Genomic DNA, 23,539 nt, shown 5'->3' with positions numbered 1-23,539 from the left:
ACTGTTTATTTTTCCTAAAAGCAGCCGAGGCAGTCTCGCAAAAACCTCCTCAGTCTCGCAAAACCTTCTAAAAGGGTGGAAGCGGACTAAGTCCTCAAAAGAAAAGTTTTCCTTTAGCCGCACCTCCGTGATCCGCTCGCGATTTTTAACCGGTTCGTGTGGTGCACATTGCTCTCGACCCCGGCCGCGAACACTGTACTCTAGGAAACATGCGCCCTTTTGCAGCATTGGCAGAGTCACGGTTGTGAATTTATTTTTTTTAAATATGAAGCTCTAAAACGAACAGCAGAGTTAGAGGCAATAGCACCGAAGTCATTTGCAAGGATGTCAAAGCCACGACTATATTAGCAATAAAATTCATAAACATTACTGCACTTTGTATTTTTACTTTTCACTTTGCACTGATTATTTTAATAGCAAGTATTCTACTGCATACAGAGCATTTGTTTAGCCCGATCTCCGAAAACACATCGCTATTGAACTATATTGTAACGCATCTTTTTAGAGAAAAAATCATTTTCTCTGCACTAATTCTCTCTTCATCACATTATATTTTTAAACCCTTTTTATGTCTATTTACCACGTATTTATAGTTTTTAGTTCCTGTTTCCACTAACTCAGCACTTTCATTTATACCACTGATCACATTTCTTCTTAAATTCTCCTCCATCCACTCTTTTCTAAAATTTTAACCACCATTAATCTTCTCTTTGCCAAATTAACACATGTTCCTTTTCCTTCCCCTCTAAGCTTTTATCTTCTCCATCGGTCAGTAGGCTCCGAACCTCAGAAGTGATATTCTCTATTCTTATATATAAAAACGTCCAACATTATACTTCACAATATAGTCATTATCAATTGATTCTGCAGTCTCTGCTCAAGGTCCCGGTTATTAGTTCCTCCACTCCAAATGCATCCACAAAATATCCCGGAGGTGAGTAGGTTGCTTGGACACCACTCAATCATGCACAAATCATTGGCTTACGCAATTCTTTTTTCAACGACAAAAATGTCGTCCATAGGGTCATTGGGTGGAATTCCCACATCCGAATACGAGAAGCATTGCGTTGCCAGCTAATTCCTCGACTGCAATCTCTCGCCTTGGCAATTATTCTGTGAATTCAAAAAGGAAACATTTTCAACCAATTTCATTCCGCTTAGCGCATTGGGAACGCCGATTTTGGCGAGGATCTCGAAATTATTTATCTGCAGCCGAAGGTGGGCAAATTCGAAATGGAAGAAATTATGTCCAACTTCTATCCTTCAAAAAATAAATTTAAAAAAACAGAATAAAAAAGATCTGGAAATTTCATCGAAAGACTAAAAATTTTAACAGTAACGCATGCCCTTAATGTCCTTAACTTCACTAAATCGTCTCTGCACGCGGATCTCCATCCGAAGTAATTTTATCCGAGCCTTTATTGTATCCGAAATCGCTAGCACAAGAATAATACTTCGGATAAATGCTGAATAAATGGAAGAAGTTTTATAAAGAGCTCACTGTGCTCTGTGCCTAGGGGACTGACTAACAGACTTTTATTATTGCCTGCGCTATATCCAGCAACGCCGTCCTTGAGTTTACCACTTACCATTGTCGATGCGAAGGAAGCTCTTCCTCCCATACCTTGCTGCCCACACGGTAATCGTGCCGTGGGGTTGAAAAAAATAAATATGTACACTTGAATTTTTAAAAGAACTAAATATCCATTTCTCTCCGACGGTCATCATTTCGAGCGTCCTGAGAAGACGGCATTCGTAATTTTTCTCCCTCCTCGACCTCATCACCGGAGCGAAACCCTAGTTGTCGCGGAGTAAACGAGAGCGCGAGATGGTTATTAATAATGGGTCGTAAACACGGAGCGAAACGTGAAAGAGGTGGCCGGCGGGGAGGGGGGATGTTTTCGAGTCGTGATGTCGAGGAGGAAACGGTTTCGGCGCTAAAGAGCAAGGGGGGTCGCGGCGGGGTGGCCGGCGAGTGAAAATGGAGGCTTGCAAAAATGTAACGAGCGAATGAAATACTCAAAAAAAGCCTTCGGGTCGGTGAGGCGACCTTCGAAGGAAAAAAAAATTAAAGGAAAATGGCGCGTCATTTCGTTGCCATTTCCCTCTCGTAGCCGCTAGACTGCTTCGTCCCAACCCCGACTTCTGGGGCTATTACACTCCGTCGTTAAAAACACACCGCTCGTCGGAGGAGACAGATAATTTCCCTCCACCTTCCTACAACCCCTCCCAAACCTAACCTCCCTCATCTATTTCTTCGGAAAGCTGCAGACTGTTACATTCCTAGTAGTAGTAGTTTTGAGGGGAGGCGACCGACAGCTGAGGTCATTTGCGCCATAGGGGATGGATAGGAAAGGATGAAGGGTGGAGAGAAACCCGGCGTCGACATTAGCCTACTCTTTACGAAAGGCGCCAAGGGGTCCGCGGCTTAACGTCCCATCCGACGGACGGCGTACTCACTCAAAGTGCCCTCCACAAAGCACCTCAAGCAGGGATCGAGATACCTCTGAAAAATATTCAACACCGCCGGGATTTGAACCCGGGCCCTCTGGGTGGGAAGCCAGTACGCTAGCCCCCGCACCATCTCGATCCCGTTACATTCCTTAAAAGCGATTACGAGTTTCCGAGTGATCGGTTTTTCCCCCTCCCCTCTACTATGAACGCAGTATTTTACGACCATGCATTTTCGAATGCATTCAGTGCGAAAGACTTTCAAGCAAGGAAGAAAGAGACGGACGTCGGAACAATTATAAAATTTAGTTCGAAAGGTAATTTTCACCTCTGAAGGGTCGAGCGAAGTGTTTTTGCGTACGTTTCCGAGTGCGGCATGAGGTCAAAAAAATTAATGACCGCAAAGAAATGTACTTGTTTTTTTGAGAAGGATGATTTTTTTAGACAAACATGTTGAACCCTACGTAATTAGCACAATAGTAGCCATAAGTGAAGGCGACCGACGGAAGAGGTCCTTTGCGCCGTTGCGGGGAAAGGCGGCCGATTCCGTGAAGGTACGTCTTTTATTCCGATTGGGAAGGAATATGTGGAGAGAAAACCCACTTCGGTATAAGCTTACTCCTGACGATGTACGCCATAGCGTCTCACAGTTTATTGACGCCCCATCAGACTGGCGACTTCTCTTGAAGTGCTCCCCAAATGTCACCTCAATTAGGGAATCGAATCGTAGTGAAAATTCCTGCCACCGCTGGGATTCTAACTGGTACCTTATTGTAATATGCGCGTGGGACCTAACTGAAGTAGTAGTATTTAGGGGAGGCGACCGACAGCTGAAGTTATTTCCGCCAAAGGGGATGGACAGGAAAGGATGAAGGGTGGAGAGAAACCCGGCGTCGGCATTAGCCTACTCTTAACGAAAGGCACCAAGGGGTTCGCAGCTTAACGTCCCATCCGACGCACAGCGTACTCACTCAAGCGAATCACTTCAAGTAGGGATCGAGATACCTCTGAAAAATATTCAACCCAACTTAATTCAGTATTATTAGCTATTAACGAATATTTATATAATGAAATGATACAGTGAAATAAGCTGGTAACGTAATCTGAAGGATCTATAGAGTTTACCCACATTTGATTCTGATGTATTCGTATTTTAGAATAGACATGATTTGAATCAAAGCTCACAAACGTTAAAATAACGCCTTGTCAAAAAATACACGCGGGTGACACGGCAGGGATAACATGCAAATTATTCTTAACCTCTTCGTTTAAACAAGAAACTTAACTTGGATCGGGATGGTTTGGTGAATAGCCTACTGGCTTCCCAGCCAAAGGCTCCGGGTTTGAATCCCGGAGACGGTAGATCTTTTTCAGTGGTACCTCGATTCCTACTTGAGGTACTTTGTGGAGAGCACTTCGAGTGAGTACGCCGTCGGTCAGATGAAACGTTAAACTGCATGACCCTTTGCGCTTTTCGATGCCGACACCGGGTTTCTCTCCAACCTTCCCATCCATCCCTAACGATGCCAAGGTCCTCAGCTCTCGGCCGCCACCCAGTAAACTACTACTATTACTAGGAACGAAACAACGGCATCTCTGGCAGGGAATCCTCATGGATTGTTTAATTTACGTTACCATAGCCGTTAGATCATAGCATTAAAACTTTCAAGTTTCTCAAACGCAGAGGTATATTTCGCGGAAATGTTTTATGGAGACAGAACCCGCTAAGTGAAATACCGATGATTATACTGCTACCGTATTATGTTTACCATTCTCCATATGACCCTTGTGATTGTTGGGTAATACAGTTTGAACGAATTCAAGGAATGAAATACGTGAGAGAAGAATATCAAAGGTATAACGGTATAGGAGCATGTTACCTGAACCTGAAAGGATGTTGAAACAATTATTTATTAATGCAGTTTTTTTCCTTTCTGATCAACCTTCTTTTAGATAGTTAATTGAAATAAACGTGTTGACGTTGATGTGCGTTGTAAGGAATTAAAAGACTGGAAGAACACGAGTTCTTTCCAACTTGAATATGTTATTTCCTTTAATTACGCCTTGCCACAGTTTTTATATCAATCCAGCGTCGACGAAAAGATTTATTACTTGGAAATCTTTTATTTATTCCGGTTTCTCTGAGACCGGTTATTCAAGTAATGATCAATCCGCAGAGGGTTAATAATCTCAGATGCGGGATTGTATTCGCGGACTTCACTCATTTCTGATTAAACCTTAAAATTCATGGAAAGACATTATCATCATACACATGTTACATCATGTTACAACACAGATGTAAAAGAAATAGAATGAACTTGACTTTTGTGTCTAACATTGCTGGAAACAGAAATGCACTTCCTAGGAATACGAGTATAGCTAGTGTCACAGTAATTTTAGAATCACAGAAAATACACTGGTATTTGCTCAGGAAAAAAACACATTTGATTCCATTGTAGAATCGATTTCTTATCAAAAACAGGTGACATCTAACTCAACTACTTCGACTGCAGCACACTAGTGATATCAGAGAAATTGGTTACCCATTTAATCGAATTTTTATCAGGACGAGACCAATTTGAGATATAAATCAACGTATTTACATGTATATTCTCTTATTATTTCCTGGAATCGGAGGGAGCTCAAAGAAAATTCCTCCTCTCCCCAGTCGACACGTTCCTTAACAAATTGAAGAACGGGATGCAATAAAGCTCAGTTTCCCTCCCCCCCACACTTCCTCCCCCGCCAGACCGTCCAATACGAGAGCACCAACATCCCAGTCACGACTGCTGAAAATTTGTATAACAGGCTTACCGACAACTCTCGCTAAACGCTAATTCGCACCCTCTCCGCTCTGTGAAATCCGTAAGGCTCGCCACGCCCTCCGGAGATTGACTGAACTTCCCCCGCGATTTACTCCGGGTTTACGGATTCGAGGAGTAATGGAATTAACCGCTCGTTATTTCTCCCTCAAAAGCGTTCCATCACTTTATATACTTTGCCAACCCTCCGACCCCCCCCCCCCACCACGTCTGCTAAAATCATTTATTTGCGAATTCGATCTGTTTCGCCCCAACCCAATTAAAAATGTGCTCCCACGTTCTCCACGCGCGTCCCTCCCCCCGTCTGTACAGCCTGCCGATAAAAAATAACCATTCCATTCCCTCTCCAACCCACACCACAGTATTTAATAATAAAATCATTTCCAGTTCTTAACATTTTCGTCTTCCATTATTTTCCTCACGTAAATTTTCATTCATGTCTTTCCTCTGAAGATTTAATTTCTGTGTTCTATTGCGCTTGGGTTTTCAGTCAGATATTGCGAGGGGAAATGAGCTTAATTAGTTCTCATATTCGTGTTTTCGGTGAAGTCAATCGACTATAAATTGCAATTAATCTTCCAAGGGCCATTCTTCTTTTTTTAAGAAAAGAGCCGTTCTTTTTTTCACCTTTCCCATTTTGTCACAATTCTTCGGTGGAACCTCAATCAATCTTTCCTTTTCTCTGCTATTATTGTACGCGCTCGCAGACGTAGAAAGGTAAAGCTCCACATTTCGGCTTCCATCATCCATTTCCACGTTAGTTAAAGTTATACTCAGTACTTGTTTCCTCCAATGAAACGCCATTTTTTTTCTTTAGCTATTCTGCTTACATTACACTTTTTGTTGTCCTCTTGCTGGAGAGTACAATGAAACACTACTTTGTAAAAATAGTTCCCGTTATTTCCCGAGCACGTCATTCAGTCGCTTTATTACCTTTCATGCTTCAGCCACGAGACATTAAGTCCCTTTTAAATTTTTTTGTCCCATAATTTGTTCTTCCACGCCTCTTTTTCCACCCAGTCCTATATCCTCGACGGTTCTTTTTCCCCTGAAAGTATACATAGGTAACTTCTGTTTGCTAAACCCAGCGTGATGTTCCACCAACCGTTTTTGTGGACATTGCTTTTTTAATTTTGCCATATCCTCCCCATCTTATCAATACATATATATTAAATAAGAGACACCATTTAATTCCAAATTTTTACCCATTCATTATGGCTTCTTCAACACTTTCTTCATATTAGCTCCGCTACCTCCTCCTCCCTATTTCTCTGTAGTGTATGCACCACAAACAACTGGCTTCGCTATCCATGAGAGTTCCCTGTATAGTGGGCAGCACAGTTCGCTTTACAGGGCATTGCAAGCTGAATTGCCACACCAAATTCGTTTCGTACTAGCGAGCCGCGGTAACAATCCCTCGCGGGAAGAAGCATGCGAGAAGCGAGAGGAAAGAGGAGACGGTAGGGCAGGGATGTAGAGCGAGGGGCTCGAGTAGGAAGTTGTAGGCGAGTTTTAAGGGCAAATGGGATTCCTTGTTCTTACCTCGCGGCCTCTTTGATGCGATTACGCTTCTCAATCTATCTTCCTCTCTCCCTCCACCCCTCGGTGGCCGGCCGGATGGATGGGGAGAGGGGGATGGTGAGAGAGTCGAGGCGCCACGCCCCTGCTCTGCCCACGGATCTCCCTCCCGGTGCGCTACCGCATGCCACCACTACCATTCCCCTTCCGCTTCCCTCGCTTTAAGGGCTTTATGTGCCCTCGCCGCCGTGACTCCATTACAATGGGCTTTCTCCTCTGTCCGTGACCTCCTCCCCACCACTAACCTCCCTCATAACCTTACCCGCGTCCCTCCCGCCATGTCCTCGCTAGGGTGGCTCGCTAGCACTCCCCCCCCTTTTGCATTTGCATTAGGCGGCTGGATCTCCGCGGTGCGTGGTGGGAAAACTCGGCGGAATTGGATAGGCGGAAGAGATGAGTGAGAGAAGGAAGACCACTTGGTCTGGAACACGCGGCGAACCCCGAAGCGGGGACGTAAGATATATTTTGAGGAAAGTGTGAAAGACGCTAGTTGAGTTCATCCTCTAGGAATGCGGGAGATATTAGTGTTGCAGAGTTACTGGGTTGCGTTGATTATCATTATCATGAAACGCTACCGTTAAGGGCGGATTTTGGATGGGCACAAGAGACGAACCACCTCTACATCACTAAGCCTCACATAATAGTCCACAGTATGACACCATGCACTACAATAAACCCTTATTTTCAATTCCGCATGCTTTGTGCCTCCCTTCTTTCCGATCGGTATGTTTGTTTTTCTTTTCCTAACCGTTCATCGCTTGTCTAAAATCCACCACTCTATCACAGACTTCAGAATTCTATAGGCAATCAAAATTATGAGCATCCATCTTTCCTGCCTTCTTAGGATTTTTTCCAGCATCGCTTTCTCTCTCTCTCTTCTCATACCAAGCCCTTTTCCTTTGATGTACTATTCATCAATTTCGCCTTTTCCATCTTTCTCCAAACCCACATCTCGAAAGCATTCAATCTAAAGATGTCATCTTGCCCAAAATACCAAGTTTTCCGAGCCGTACAAAAGCACACTTCCTACCAACGCCTTCACTACCGTTCTCCTAGCCTCCTTACTCACCGTCTCTGCCATCGATTTCCTATTCGTGAAACCTTCTTTTCTTCAATTCTTCTGCTTAAATCCCTTATACGGTTACCATCTTGGTCTTAGACAATTTCAAAATGTACTAACTGTTCCGCCTGCTCCATTTTTCGCCTTTCTATTGGAAAATTTAACTTAACCTTTCTCTTTCATTTAACCGTCGGAACCATTTTTTTCTATTATCGATTCAACCCCCATAGACATCGCACTGATTTAAAAATGCATTCAGCAATGCCCCTTGGCTGATTGATTGACTAGGGCTTGATCATCCACACCTAATTTTATGAATTCCGAGGATTGCTTAATTGCCCAAATGACAGTAAGAATTGAAGTTACTCTTGCGGTTTATAGTACGCTCTCCTGTAGAATCCACCGCTCTTCTCGTGTGTTACTTAACCAGGGAATCCCTCTAAAACTTCTCTCTCCGGGCAAAACGACTCAGCCCCAGAGGCTCAATTGGACTACGCTCGCAGCGTTGGGAATTCAAAACTACCAACATGCCTCACTATGCATAGGATTAATGTGTTGTGATTGATTTTTTGTGGTAATCTTCCAGAACGACCGAAATGATGTTCGTTTAGGGGAGGAAAAATTTAGACCCATAAAAGTTTACATTAATATAAACGTGAACTTCCTTTTCGCTATTTGTTTCCGTTTTGTGAGACTTCCTACCGATGATATCCGGTGATTGAATGACAGAACGAGTGAGATATATATACATTTTTACGATAAATTCCGTATTAACATATATAATAACCGCAATACGCATGCGCGATTGACTATTCAGAGGGAATTGTGACATTCCATTTTATATTCTTGCAGAGTGTTTTCGTTCAGAGTCCATACCATTTTCAGCTTCTCAACCTTTCTTGTCAGTCCATGTATACTTAAGAAGAAAGCCTTATAATCGGCGGAGGTTTGGATGCGGATAAGACAGTGAATGAGCCATAAATGGTGTTGGTTTTGCTTAAACACCCATGATACCTTTTTCTTTTCAATATTGAATACAATTAAATATTATTCTTTTGGCTTCTATATAATTAAAATATTTTAATTTGGGTATTTTTAAAATTCGAACAATATTACCCTTCAACGAAGTTTTCCTACCATTTCTGTCAGCAGTCTTCGTTCTACCTTCAAATTGGGCTGGAAAAAACTGCCCATTAAAATATTCCTCAGAATCACTAATAAGTGTCAAGATTTTTGAATTAACGCAATTAATCAAGTCAGGGGTGGGCTCTGGAAGGTCACAGACCCCTTTGACGTTCGAAGTATTGCACACTCAGATTTAGTCAGGTGACACTTGGGTGGGACAGAAGAAAATTAGTCCAGTATTCCCGACTTTGGACATCGCACTACGAACTAAACTAGTCCCAGTCACTCCCCTAGCTAAAGTCAGCGTAGTTGTGTTGTATCGTAACTCTAATTGCGTCATCAGGAAGGGCTCAGAGGTTCGTTTGGTGAGTGTCTTTCCATACCTCCCTTTGCCCCCTCACCTCCCTCGTCCTTACGCTCTCACGCTTAATCCCCTTCAACTGTTTCCATTGCAGCGTTCTCTCCCTACCCTCACTCCCTTCCTCCACATCGCTCCTTGTCCATCTTCCTCTGTCTCCTCTCCGCTGACCTTATCTTCCTCCATTCTCTTCCCACTCCCCCGCCCCGAGATCAACCACTCCTATCTTAAATCTACACTGGGGCTACTCCACGATAATTAGATGTGCGGTGGATGAATCCCCGGTGGAGAAAACATCCTCCACCGCACAAGGGATTACGCCGTAAGGGATCCACATGTACGCTCCCGACTCTTTCACATTCCGCCAGTTTTCGAGCGGTGTCACGGGGAAAAATTCGTTTCCGCTGCATGCGAAAATAAGCAACACCAGGTCGTTAGTTGGGATCTTTAGTTGGGGTACTTAGAGTAGAGAAAGTAAAAGGCCGAGTGGCTATATTATAGTCTTTATCAAGGATTTCTAGAAAATGGAATAAGATGTCTTGGAGTTAATATTCAACACAAGCAGGAAACACAAGTAAACAAAACAGTTTTGTTAATTCCACGAGTTATTTTTGAATTTTCGCAGGAAAATAAAAATAATTTTGGGACTTCACAAAGTATTTTTTCACTTGTGCTCACCAATTGTTGGCTAAGTAACGCCAGATTAGTTTAATTTTAATAACAGAAAACGTTAGAAGAAAGAAGAACATCTGCGCTTCAAGTTTTGAAAAATTAAGGATTAAAATTTTCAGACCAGACATCGAACATACATTCTGAGCATCGTATTTAATTACATGCGTGGGGCGAACTTTGAGTGTTAAATAAAACGCTGTTTCTTTTCACGAAGCAATTATAGGTTTGACAAAAATTTCTCAAATCATACGTCAAATTTACCGCGGATAGAGAAAAAATAAATCAATTAAGAGACGACTATTCTGATGTTCTCCTTATAAGTAGGGTCATTAAGTTTAGTTTTCATTATTACATCCCTTAAATAGCATTTATTTCTCAATTCTCCGCCTGTTACTCTCAACTTTACTCTGACGAAATTGATCAAAGTCTTTTGCGAGGCTTTTATGGATACTCTTTTTCGATTTACAGTATGTTTTCTACCAGAATATGCTCGTTATGATGCAAAAGGGGATGGTTTTTTGGGCCAAAAAAGAGCACTAGATTTAGCTATTATGAAAGTCCAAGTGCATTTAAAATGACGCTAATGTTATGAACACATGAGAAATGAACTGCAAGCACGATTTTTCTTTCACAAGAAAAATCACCTTCTGGTAAGCAATCAGTTTTTGTATACCTATGTTAAATAGTATTATCTCGTTCATGTTTCTCTGACCACGGAAAAAAACTATTGTTTCTCGAGTAATAAAAATGCAATGTGAGTACGAATGCTGCAGTTGCCAATTTTGGTACGTTTCTTGCTACAGAATAACCGTTTTAATCAAGGGGTTTGCCTTGAAAATCATGAGTGCAAATTTGCATGCGTGCTACACGCAACGTATAGAATATGACTTAAGTGATAGATAGGACTTATTCAGTGCAAGGTATTTACATCTTTTGGAAATTCCACTTGTTATACGCAACGCCCTCGGAGAAGCCTCATTTCGGCAAGTTTCATTACTATTTTGTTTCAATGAAATTTGTATATTGGTTTCTCGTTCTTAAAAACCTTCACGTTGAGATAAAAAATTTGCCTACACTAGAAATGATTATAGTTTTACAGCAAACATTTTCCTTACTGCCAAAAATTAGTTCGTTGAACAAACAGAAAATGTTTTTCAAATTAGTTTTTAAAAATAGTTTTAGAATTAGCATTTTTATCATGACAATATATTATTTCATTGCGGAAAATTCAGTTTTTTGAACGTAGTTCAAAGCAAAGCGGGATGCATTTTATTTCGACGCCTTCCAATCAATAGCGAGTCATCAATTACTCGACTGGCCTTTTCATTGATTCCGATTGAGATATTTGTCGATATCCCATGAAACACTGATGGAGAAACCCATTATTGAATCACAATATACCCTGGGATGTGCATTATCAGTGTCAATGCACACCACTTGTGTACCTGGAAATGAAACCCGTTCACTTAAAAGTTTAATTAGTGGGCATTAAAACGCACCGAATCATTTAGTCATTTCGAATAGTGTTGGCAAAGGCTTGAGTGCCTGCAGTGCACACGCATTCACTCCTAGATCTTAAACTGCAGGTATTACACGTGTGTACACAAAGTTAAACGTTAGTTCCGCCTTGACAGGCAATTCCTTGCCGGAGACGGACCGATAAGAGGGACGGGGCAGAAGGAGGACGAGTAAGAGAAGGATGCGTCCAAGATGCAGTCGTCGACAACAAAGGAAAGGAGCTCTGTTAAAAATCGAAAGGGAACGCCCTTTGTCTCGGCACGGTCGACATGCCTACCAGCCTCGTTTAAAGTTTATATCCGCCGACTGAAACACCCGCCGATCCGCCCGCCGACAATTTTTATCTCGGGGGAGTAAAAAAAAAATAGCGATTTTGCGATATCCAATTAAAGCGAACTGCATCATGCTTCCTGCTTACGAAAGGTCCCACGCAAAACAGCAGCAGCTTTTAAAGGATGGTGGTGGCTTTCTCCGGCTTGAGGAATAGGGTGACCTTGATTCAGGGGGCGTGCTCTCAGGGATTCGTTAGGGTGCTGCTTTTAAAGGAGAGACTATTGCGAGACAAGGCGATTTGTTTTAAGATGGCGATGAAGATTTACGAAAAGCCGGTTCAGTGACTAGAGCAGCTAATGATTATCAAGCCGAATCGTGATAAAGTTTATCCCCATTATGAGTTATTCACAACATGGGCAGGTAAAGTTCAATTAAGTTTCAGAGCTATAACATCTACATCCAAACAATACCCCGCAAGCCGCCGCAAGGGCGTGTGGCAGGGGGTATCAAGTCACAACCTGTAAAAGGGAACTAAACCACATGCAAAATCAACACATACTTGCAAACCTATACCCACAGTGGCGTATACATTCGTGCAAAAATCCTCTCATTTTACACGCATGCAAATACATATTATCATCCAACAACCAATTGCACCTTAGGATACTGTGAAAAAATTATCCAATAACGTGCAAGCTAGAATTTTATCAGTAAGAAAGCAAAATTCCACTACCACATGGAAATTCAACACACAACGGTCTCCTCCTCAAGGGCACAGGTAGAGAATGTGACCCAACGCTGCAGATATCTCCAATGGTTCCTTAATGTTCTGATATCTAGCATAAATTAAGTGTCCTATCTAGGTCAGTACGATATCTTGAGAGGATTAGTTCCTTAAAGTCCGATTATGAGTATTCATATTGGCAGTAGAAATATGAATAATACCATTAAAACGTCGTTACTTTCAAAGTTCGCTAATGATCAAATCGAGGTAATGAATGTAGTTTCACTTTCATAATATAAACTAGATACTTAAATTCGCTACTCTATATGCGTCCTAGTCATTATAAATAAAATCATAACAGTAAATCAAGCATTTTTAATGGTCATGCCAAGATTTCCTTATTGCGCACAGTGAAAACAACAATTAATAATGATAAGAAGAATATCTTTGTGCTATTAACGACAGACGCTCACAGAGTTGCAAATGTCCGACTCATCCTTACTCAAAAAGGTTATCACCCTAGTCCTGGGCATAAAATTCCCCGGATTAACGTCATCAAAATAAAATCCAGAAAATGGCACTGTAGTTCCTAGCGCTTTAAACAGTAAGAAAATCAGTTTAGGAACAAATTTGGACCGCACGATTATAGCTCATGGCTGATGAACTGAGAAGTACTCGTAGCTCACTCAAGAAAGTCAGCAAATGGTCATAGATACGTTCCTTCGAGAAGAACTCGACGAGGATTAACGAATATGGACCTCACATTCAAAACACGCCCGACCGAGTAGCACTCGTTCTCACTATTTCCACTTAACCACACGACAGCACTCGTTGCAGATCCTCTAAAGTTAGGCTCAACTACTAATACTTACTCAGAAAAAAATGTACGCAAAAAGTACATTTCATGTTTAACATCTGAGATTGCTCAGTGAATGTAACTTGAGTAAGTTTATTTTCACTCCATTTTTAGATCAGGCGAAATCGAAGCGAAATCTTTTCATTGGCGTCGAAACTATACAGAGTAAATAACCCATCGTATTTTTTTTGTGATGCCTCGGAAATTTTTCGCGGTGCAAAACAAAGGCTGAGATACGGAGATTGAAAAGTCTCTGATCAGGAGGAAAGGGTAAGGCGAAATGTGAGTGAGTCGTTGATGGGAACAAGGAAGGGGAGGAGAGAGAGAGGATTCAAATTTTCTTTTTTTTACCGACAAAGATGAGCGATAAAGATACTTTTTCGCGGTCGCAGAGAAAAATACATGCATTATCATCATCACGGGTGTCAATCTGCGGTTTGTTTCGGAGCAGATAAACCAATCCATCCTGTCCTCTGTCAATATCTTCATCCCCTCCTACCTCATTTACCGGAAATTTTCCATTGCCTGATTCTAGCAGTTCTTCCTTGACCTTCATCTGTGAGTTCTCCCTTTTAAGAACTTATCTTTAGATAGCTATCATGGCTCAGGGCGTTTCCAATTAATTTACGTACTTCTTCTTGCGTATTTGTGCCCTCCTTAATCATCGTTCTTCACCGACTCTTCGAAATACTATTTTGTATTATTTTCATCATTCTTCGGCAGCAGAATAATAAATGCATACATTCAAAGTAATGTGAATGAATAAATATCATAACTATGTATGTATTTATATATATATATACTATATATATATATATATATATATATATATATATATATATATATATATATATAAATATATATATATAATGGAGTCGCGGTAGTCCACGGGGTAGAGCACTGGACTACTGACACTCTGGGCATCGGCAGCTCCACCCAAACTATGTGATTTTTCGGGTACCAGGTCTTCCTGGGAAACCATAACCGGCAAAGGGAAAGGAACTGCCCCCCTACTGTGAATGTGTGAATTTCACGCGTCGTCGGGCTTAGTACTGGGTGAACTCTGCCATCACCTACCAAACCGACCTTCTGGTTGATTACTGTGTTTATGGTAATATATATATATATATATATATATATATATATATATATATATATATATATATATATATATATATATATATATATATATATATATATATATATATATATATATGTATATGTATGTGTGTACGAGGGTCATCCGGAAAGTAGTACCCGTTCGTGCCGCATGAAGTGCTGACGACGCGAGTAGCCGCTGGACGAGGTCAGATAGCTTCAGTGGCTTGTCTGCCTTCTCTGAGCCAAGTTGCGTGACGCTAGCATTGCCTGTGTTGTTTCTGTGATTGTTTACAATGTTTAAAAAAATTGAGAACGCCGCCAGTTGTGAAGTGAGGGCAGTGATTAAATTCCTCAATGCAAGAAACGTTCGCCCATGTGATATTCATCGCCAATTAAAGGAGGTGTATGGAGACAATGTAATGGACGAGTCGTCTGTTCGGCGGTGGTGTCGCAACTTCAACATGGGGAGGGGGAACACACACGACGATGAGCGTTCGGAGAGACCGTCTGTCATTACAGACCAACTGGTGAGCTCAGTTGACGAATTCGTGAGGAACGATCGGCGCGTCACAATTGATGACATCTGTGAGCATTTTCCCAATGTTTCTCGAACAATTGTTCATGAAATTGTTAAACACCATCTGCATTATGCAAAAATTTGTGCAAGATGGGTCCCTCGCGTATCTCAATGAGCTGGCGGCGAAGGACTATGCAGCAGGAATACAGAAACTTGTCACACGTTATGACAAATGCCTTAATTTGCTTGGAGATTATGTTGAGAAGTAGTTTAAAGTATCCTCTTTCAAATAAAATTTTTTATGTTTGTTAATATTTACTTTTGTGTCTTTATTTCACGAACGGGTACTACTTTCCGGATGACCCTCGTATGTATGCAATTGATTGTAGTTGTGAATAGGATACTCGGAAAAAATAATAGAGAAATTGAAATAAAATTACGTAACTGTTCCTTTCCTGCTGTTCGAATAAATGTTACCGATGCTCCAAGAACTACACAACCCTCACCGTAAACATCCGCTCACTCACCCCTTGCCCACTCAAAAAATATTCGTCAATGATTATTCTTCCCTACATTGCAATCTTTCCGGGCCCTGATGTAAGGAGTGGCGTGAGTAAGCACAGAGGTGGTGGGGTGGGGAGGCGTGTCAGCGGGAACCATTTTCGAAAACAGCGTCTGAATAAACTGGTAAACAAAAAGGTCGAAACATTTTTATACGTAGAGGCATGTATAAAGTAAGAAATAAATGAAGGAAAGGATCCCGAGACGGCTGCGACGGAGCCAATTATCTTCGAGGGTGAAAGGGGTAAACCGGAGAATGGTGGCGTGGGAGCGTGGCGGAGCGGAGAGAGGGGTTTCTGTGGGAGGTAGACGAAGGATAGGTGGGGGGGGGCGGTTGGAAATGTGTTGGAAGGGGGTCCTGAAAGGGGAAAAAAGGGGGCTTCTCCCGCCGCTCTCAACCCCCTCCTCCCTCCACATCCCTCCGGTCTCCTCCGCGGCATCCATTCCTTTCCATTTGTGCAAGCGTGTCGAGTTTTTTCCTTCTCTCTCGGGCGGCTGCGCTGAGTGGTTGGGATTCCGGGGAGCAGGGAGGTTTTACCCTCAAGACCATTAAACGAATATGAAGAGAAGAGCGCCAAGAGCGTGGATTACTGAAGCCCTAAAAAAAATATGCATACATATTCTCCGTCTTCCTTGAATGGCTGCTATTTTTAGACACGTAATACCTGAGGGACGACGACACGCGTCGATTCCGTGATAATGGTGGGTGCATCTACATCAACGTCATGCCCTCGGAGACGAGCGTTAAGGGAGCGTGGCAGAGAGTGCTATAACACCAGGTAATGCTATCGTGGATTGATGACAAGTGTTCAACATTAAAGTAATGGTTGATGAAAACTTCATCATGTCATCAAAGCCTTTTGGTAATCTTAAATTGACGTTGTTACGATGGACAAATGGAGGCAATGAAAGTACAAATACATTACAATAAATTCGTGAGACAATTTTTTTTCGCATGGATAGTCAGACCTCTCAATGAATAACGTTGTCATTAATGACTATTTATGAATTCAAAGCGGACACCAATGCTATGTGATTTTTTAACAGCCAACTCGTAGCCTTTTCATGGCTACAAGTGCCTCTTTTAAAACTAGTCAACCAAAAATCATGTTCACCTCATCCCTCACAAATATTTTTAATGAATCTTTCAGATTCAAATTCCATTTACCAATCCTTCCCCATGCATCCAACATACTCTTGTCTCCCTATAAACCTTACCTAGACAAGATGGAAGAAGAACTATTTCACTCTTTTACTGCATTATCCTAACACTCGGCAATTGAACTAAGATTTATTTGAGAGATTTGAATCCTTCTCTACTGATATCATGCATTAGACTCTTCAGTGAGTCACAGGATCTCAAACTGATATGTACCATGTATGAGCCGTTCAGAGGCATGACAGCACAGGCCCGAGACGGGATTATTATTCCGATAAACTATTATTTCATTCTCAATGTATTCCTTCCTAAGCAAATACGATCAATTGAATACATGAATACATCTAAGCTCGGAACATATCCATCTTTGCTTCAAAACTAGGATATGAATCGCTATTTATTGTATTTTTAATATCAAATACTAATTTTATGCATAGTTAAAAAAGAGACTCAGGGAACAACGGGTTTTTGATAGCCATAAATGAAAAAAACACTTGTGTAGATTGAATTTAGATCACATTGCCTGTATATTACACTCGTTGGGTTAAATCACAAGGCAAACGAAAATTAGTTTTTAGGAAAATATTTTCGTCACATTTACCACCAATGGAATAATCAGTTAATGTATTTTGTGTTTGGGATTGGCTCTAAGAAGAGGTCGATCTCAAGGAGGTAGTGGATGAATATGAAGTACTAACTTACTTTTTAGCAACTAGCCAGGTCCCGACGATCATTCATGGACTTTTTCCCCCTATCACCCTCGAAATTATTATCAACCAAAACCTACCTTAACCTGTAGATTATCTATTATAAAAATTTTTAAAATACTCATAGTTCTCAAGGAAGACGTGTAGAGAAAAACGTATTTGAATGATCATCGTGTTTTGGCTCAATGCTAGAAAGAAAATTAGCACTTCGTATTCATCCACCACCTCCTTGAGACCGACCTTCTTCTCCGACGTTCCTCATCTCCACCCCCTTCTTAATTCCCTCAAAAGCGTCATAAAGCCATGCATACACGCCTGCGTATAAAGTGAAGGAGAGGCGAGCGTGTGCGTGACGATCACCCTGGGGGGGGGGTGCGGAGCATAGTGCGGCCCATGATGAGAGAGAGGGACGGGAGGTAGAGGGAAGAGAAGGCCGGGAGATAAGGAAAGGACCCAAAGAGAAGGTGTCCGTGTTGATGTTGGTACCCTTAAGGGGATGGGAAGAGAGGTATCACCCCTTAAAAATTAAACAGAAGTGGAACCCTTTTCCCGTGCAAGATGGGACGAGAGCGGAGCCGAGAGATGATCTGAAGATAGAAGGCGTGAGTGGGGAGGCAGGGGGCGTGGGGATCTGAGAGACTAAGGGAAGGTCTGGGAAGAGGGGGGGTCAGGGTTAGAAGAGGGGGTGAGAGGAGGTCATGGGAGCGAGTTCGAGAGGCGGCGGTGGCGGGAAGAGAGGAGGGATGGGACGGCGCACGAGGACGCCGCGGGAGGGATTGCGGCAGTGAGAGAGAGAGAGAGAGAGAAATTAATTAACCAAAGGAGAAAATTATCAGATGGCGGAATTGGGTTGGGAGCGCTCGGGACTGGGAAGGGCTCCAGAGGGGTGGGGGTGTTGCGTTGGAAGCGAGGGTTAAAAGGGTTGGTTGGCATGGGCTGAGGAGACGACGACGAAAGGGTTAAAAACGGACCAGAGATAATCGAGAGTAGATTTCGGAGTGGAGAAAGGGGTTTTGAGGAAGGGGGGTGGCGCGGGGAGGGACGTTTTTGTGTTACCCACGTGGATCAAACTAAATTCCGGACGAGCCGGAGGGGGGGAGAAGGGGGGACTGGGGTTGCGGGCGGAGCGGGGGTGGAGGAGGGGCAAGATTCGTGGTGGCGCGAGCAAATGGAACAGAAGGACTTCGAGGGGAATGAGGGGTGTGTGCACTCGGGACTGTGGAGGGAGAGGAGGCAAGGTGGTCTCCTTCATCCGCGGAGAAATGGAATACGGCTCCGTAAATATGCAATGGAAAGTAATGCCACCCTTGCCAATGCAAATGTTGTACGTGAGACAAGTTGAAGGATTGTACACATCCCACTGCCTCCCTTCTTGGGCATCCTTGGACCGACTCGAATCATGGGTTGCAGCGCGCTTGTGGTATATTAAATAATTAATAGAGGAGTGATAATTGGCTCTAGGTTCCATCGCTTAGTCTGCACGATGAATGGCAGCTTATTCCTAAAGACGCAAGTGTCTTAGACTTTAGCCAGCCGGTTATTCTCACAATTCGGCCCAACTTTCACGTCTAACATTTCTAGTTCTAACAAGGAGCAAGGTTTTTCTCGATTTAAATTTCTTCACGCGCTGCGAGAATTGTTGTACAGAAATCCAATGAAGGAATTATACCACTGATGCATAATATAAAAAAAACTGCTCAAAGAAATAAGATCGGAACACACGGCATGAACGAGGTACCCAATTGCTTGATCGAGTCATACGTCTCGTTCCCAAGATAGCGACGTGTACAAAACGCATTTTTTGATAGATTCTACTAAATTTATGTTTCAAATTTTTATTCTAGTGAAACAGTTCGTGTTGCAAAATTTAAACAGGGTTGCAAAATTTAAACATATCCTAGGTGTGTAACGATTTGTCTCTAAGCAACACATTCTTTATTTTCTTTCTCTTTCCCAGCGATTTAATGGGTTGCGAGTTTTGACAGAAATTGTTAAGACAAATTGTTATAAATATTTTTATTTGATATTATTATTTTCAGCGCGGAAAATCAAATCCAGCTCCAAAATTGAACTTGAATTCAATGTTTAAAAGGTAAATTTTTGAGCTTCATGATGGTATTTACGCGCCCTCAAGCATTAGTATCTCTGCGGATCTATTTGCAAGTCAGGTCGATTTATCGACGGCTTTGTTTGTAGATATTGCGAGCTTGCTTCTTTGTTCGGAGGCGTCTACAAAATTTGATGAGTCGTACCGGTATACACACCTTTCGACGACCATATCCCACCTTCGAAATGAGTAGGACATCGCGTTTTTGAACGAAATCCGTCATTTTCGTCGCAGCCATTCAATTTTTAAACGAAATCAGGAAAATCTGCGGGCATTTCGTCCCTTCGGTAATCATTTTGTAGGAGATGGGAACTGAGGCCGGAAGTTCATCCCCTTGTCTCTAAAAACAGATTTTCATCGATGGCTATAGTCGATTTAGAATTGTAGCATTTCAGCTCATAAATACACCACGTTTTTAATAAAATATAATAGAATATCACCCAATCATTTGAATCAGATTCTTAATCTGATGAATGGACCCAATTAAATTTGAGTAATTAGTAAATTGATAAAGGATGAAACTGAATAGAGTAATAACGATAAAAATAATATAACTACCTTTTTTTAATTTTTGTGCCTCATTTAGCTTTGTAAATGGTCAATTTATCCATGGAAAAATGTTTCCCATCAAAACAGTTGAAAGAGTTATAAATTCCACCGTGTATTCAAGGTAATTAAATAATGAATGCGACGAGAATCTACTAACAGAGTTCAAATCAAATGAATTTTCCTCTCGTCGTACTAATTCATGCACAAACTAGTTGGAAATCTTTGACTACACGTATATTTTAAATGCACTTCTATGCACACTTGATCTCATGTCCCGGATTACGAGGGATTCTCTGAAAATGCGTATCCGACGGAGGTACTACAAACTTCCTCCATGACTCCAAATAAAAAACACTCCCATCTACCGGTATAATGTTGGTTCCCCGAGCCTTCAGCCGCTGCACGATTCACGCTGACCGAAATGTCAGCGATGTTACACTATGAAGGCGTTATTTAGAGCAGTAATTTTTATGACTCTTTGGTTGTTCTTTTTAATCTCGTGTTATCTTTAAAGTTATGATATCATCATAAAAAAATCTGTCTGCAGCTGTGAAGTATGTAACGTGCTGTCTCAGCAACTCTAAAATCGTGGGTCATTCCACCTCGGACGGGTAGATGTAGATATAAAAGTCCCACGAGAAAGTTCAAAGGGCAGATGGACATGTAGCTTGAGTAAAGAAGGGTACGAGAAATAAAAACCAATGATGAGGGTGACGGAAAAATAGCATCGCATGAGGAAGAATCAAACCAAAGTCTGCCAATTTTCCGAATGAAATATAATTATTTCTCAAAGGTAGTCTGGCAATTTTAGGCAAATATTGGGCGGTCTTGAAAGATTATAACATTTGTAATCTTACGGTAAGCCATTCCCATCTAAACTTAGTTTTCCTTAGATTATTCCTTCCATATTTTTATTGTGATTAAAACGACCAGATATCGATTACAAGGTTCCGAATTCCAATCTGGTGGCTTCTCAGGAAAACTCTCGGCCATAATCCCGGATGTGTTGCAGTCTAACTAGCAGGTCTTAAAAGTAAAGTCACAATCAATATGAACTCTTCCCTCTCCTTAGGGTGAAAATTTACATTTCGCATACCATAGACCTCAGAAACAGGTGGGCTGTGACTCCATGTACTTGTATTCAGTCAAACTTCGAGTCAGACTCTAGTATAATCCTTTCTTTAGGTTTTCATACCAACTATTGCCCTTCACTCTTATTAAGACTTCTTATCATTTCTTGCCTCCTTCGCTTTTAGGTGCCAATTACACTCACTTCTTACACAGCATTCATCCACGAGTTTCTCCTCTATATCTCCTTCGCCGCTATGCATGTCTTCTTCGAGTCTCCCTATGTGACTTCTTCCATTTCACCTTAATATGCAACAGTTCCTTTACCCTCACCTTTGCTCCTACGAAATTTCGCCATTTTTTTACACACCCGTATGTCCCATTCACATTCGCGTAAACCCTCCTCCAAGCTTTTGAAACACAAATCACTGCGGCAGTTGATTGCTCGTGCTGGGATTTTTCGAAAGTATCCCGGATCTCTACATGTCTATCAAGTGTACGAGCACTCTTTACGCACGCAGTCCGTTGAGTGGGACGTTTAATTGAGCGACTCCTTAGAGTATTTCGCAGAGTAGACTGATTCCGACGTCGGTTTTCTCTCTACCATTCCTTTCCCCATTCTCTGAAGATACATTCACCTCTCTACCATCACTCACTCACCTATCTCCCCTGTCGTGCAAATGACCTCAACTGTTGGCTGCCTCCCAATAACTACAACTACCTGCAACTACAAAACAACCATTCGAACTGGGAAAGGGAAGAAATTCAGTAGCCACCAGGTTGGGCGAATCCGCAGGAAGGAGAAATCTAATGGCGGGACGATCTGAATGGGATGTGAAGGGTAGGAGGACCCTCGAGTTGGGTCTTGATGAGGGAGGGATTTATTCGGCGAGTGAGTGTGAGTGGACTGTATAGAAGGATGTATACTTAAAGGAGGAACGGAGAAGAGGGATTTCGAAACCAATTAATGTTGTTCGTGCGCCTCGTAAAGTATTTATTCGGGTGGGCAAGGAGAGTGGGGGGGGGGTTCGCATTAATTATTCCTCAGTCGATTCCGAGGAGGTTTAACGATTAATCGGTGCTTGAAAAGCCGTGTATAATAAGAAACCGCTTGGCTTACCCGGTCTCATTGAAGCCCGGCGACGGTTTATTTATTCTGATGTCATTGAATTGAAGGGCAAGGGAATTATGTATTTTAACACTCCTACAAACATACCTCGTGATACTCAGATCATACTTTAGGTGTTACGCCACGGCCATGTCATTCCTCAAATGGAAACAAAATTACTAGTGGAGTAAATGCAAATAAAACTCTCTTGGGGGAAGCAGCCTGAGCGGATTGGGTAGTTCGTGTATTTAGCCAGTATGAAGGATGAAAACAGAGAGAGAGATGAGAAAATAGAGAAGAATTGGTATAAAAATTGCGTCAGCAATAGAGGGTGCGACAGCGAGTCATTCACAAGAAGAAAACTGACTACAGGTACACTAAGTACGATTAATGAAGGTTTTAATACGGAGCGTAGTATCTTATGAATATGAAACCTAATGTTTATACAAAAGATTGAGGGTAAATAATTTGACAAACACTGGGATTTTAAATAGGGTGGGAAAAGAGGGGAAGTTACTGATTGAAATCAAAAAAAAGAAAGGGAAAGTGGGTGGAGAATATACTGAAAAATGGTGGAAAGAGAGAATGTTGGATAAGCTGGGTAGAGAAAGAAAAAGAACAGACTCTTTAGACAACATGGAAGCAGGTATAAGTAACGAAGATACGAAGGCGAAAGGGAAGTGCGGCAAGCAAAAGAAAGTTCTCGCGATAGTTAATGATAATATTGGCAGGGAACGTCCAAAACACAACTTAAGTTGGCAAAAAGGTCGTGGGAATGATACGTGGGCGTACATATAATGTGGTAAAGGCCTCCTTAAAAGTCAGCCTTCATTTCTTCAGGCATCCAACATCTTCCACAGTTACCCCCATCTTTCCCGATTTTAACATCACTTGGTCTTTCCAACGTTTTCGAACTCTTTTCCGAGGTCTGCTTATTCTGGTTATTCTTATTATACCTGGTTCATCATGCTGTTGCCTTAATTTCTAATTATGTGGCCCCTCTAATCTCACCCATCAATATCACCTGCCGATATGTCTTGTGATTTAAACAGGTCCCATATCTCACCGTTTTATTTAATCCCCCAAGTGTAACCTTCCTTTGTTGGTCCATATTTATTTTTATTATTTACACAATTACGTTGCAATTAGGCGATTTTCCTGGTGGCAACGGTCAAGTTTGGTCAAAGGTAACTCTTACAACGAAAATTACATATATACACGCTCT

General features: G+C 41.9%; 1 long non-coding RNA gene across 1 annotated transcript in view; it reads left to right on the top strand.

Annotated features, from left to right (window-relative positions):
* Positions 1-23,539, top strand: part of LOC139697815 (uncharacterized) — a 984,864-nt gene that overhangs the window by 590,931 nt on the left and 370,394 nt on the right. The window lies entirely within an intron of this gene.

This window comes from Hetaerina americana, unplaced genomic scaffold, assembly GCF_022747635.1.
Source record: "Hetaerina americana unplaced genomic scaffold, ioHetAmer1.1.p SCAF_8, whole genome shotgun sequence".
Classification (NCBI taxonomy): domain Eukaryota; kingdom Metazoa; phylum Arthropoda; class Insecta; order Odonata; family Calopterygidae; genus Hetaerina; species Hetaerina americana.
Note: the sequence above shows the minus strand (reverse complement) of the source record. Positions and strands in the feature narration are given on the sequence as shown.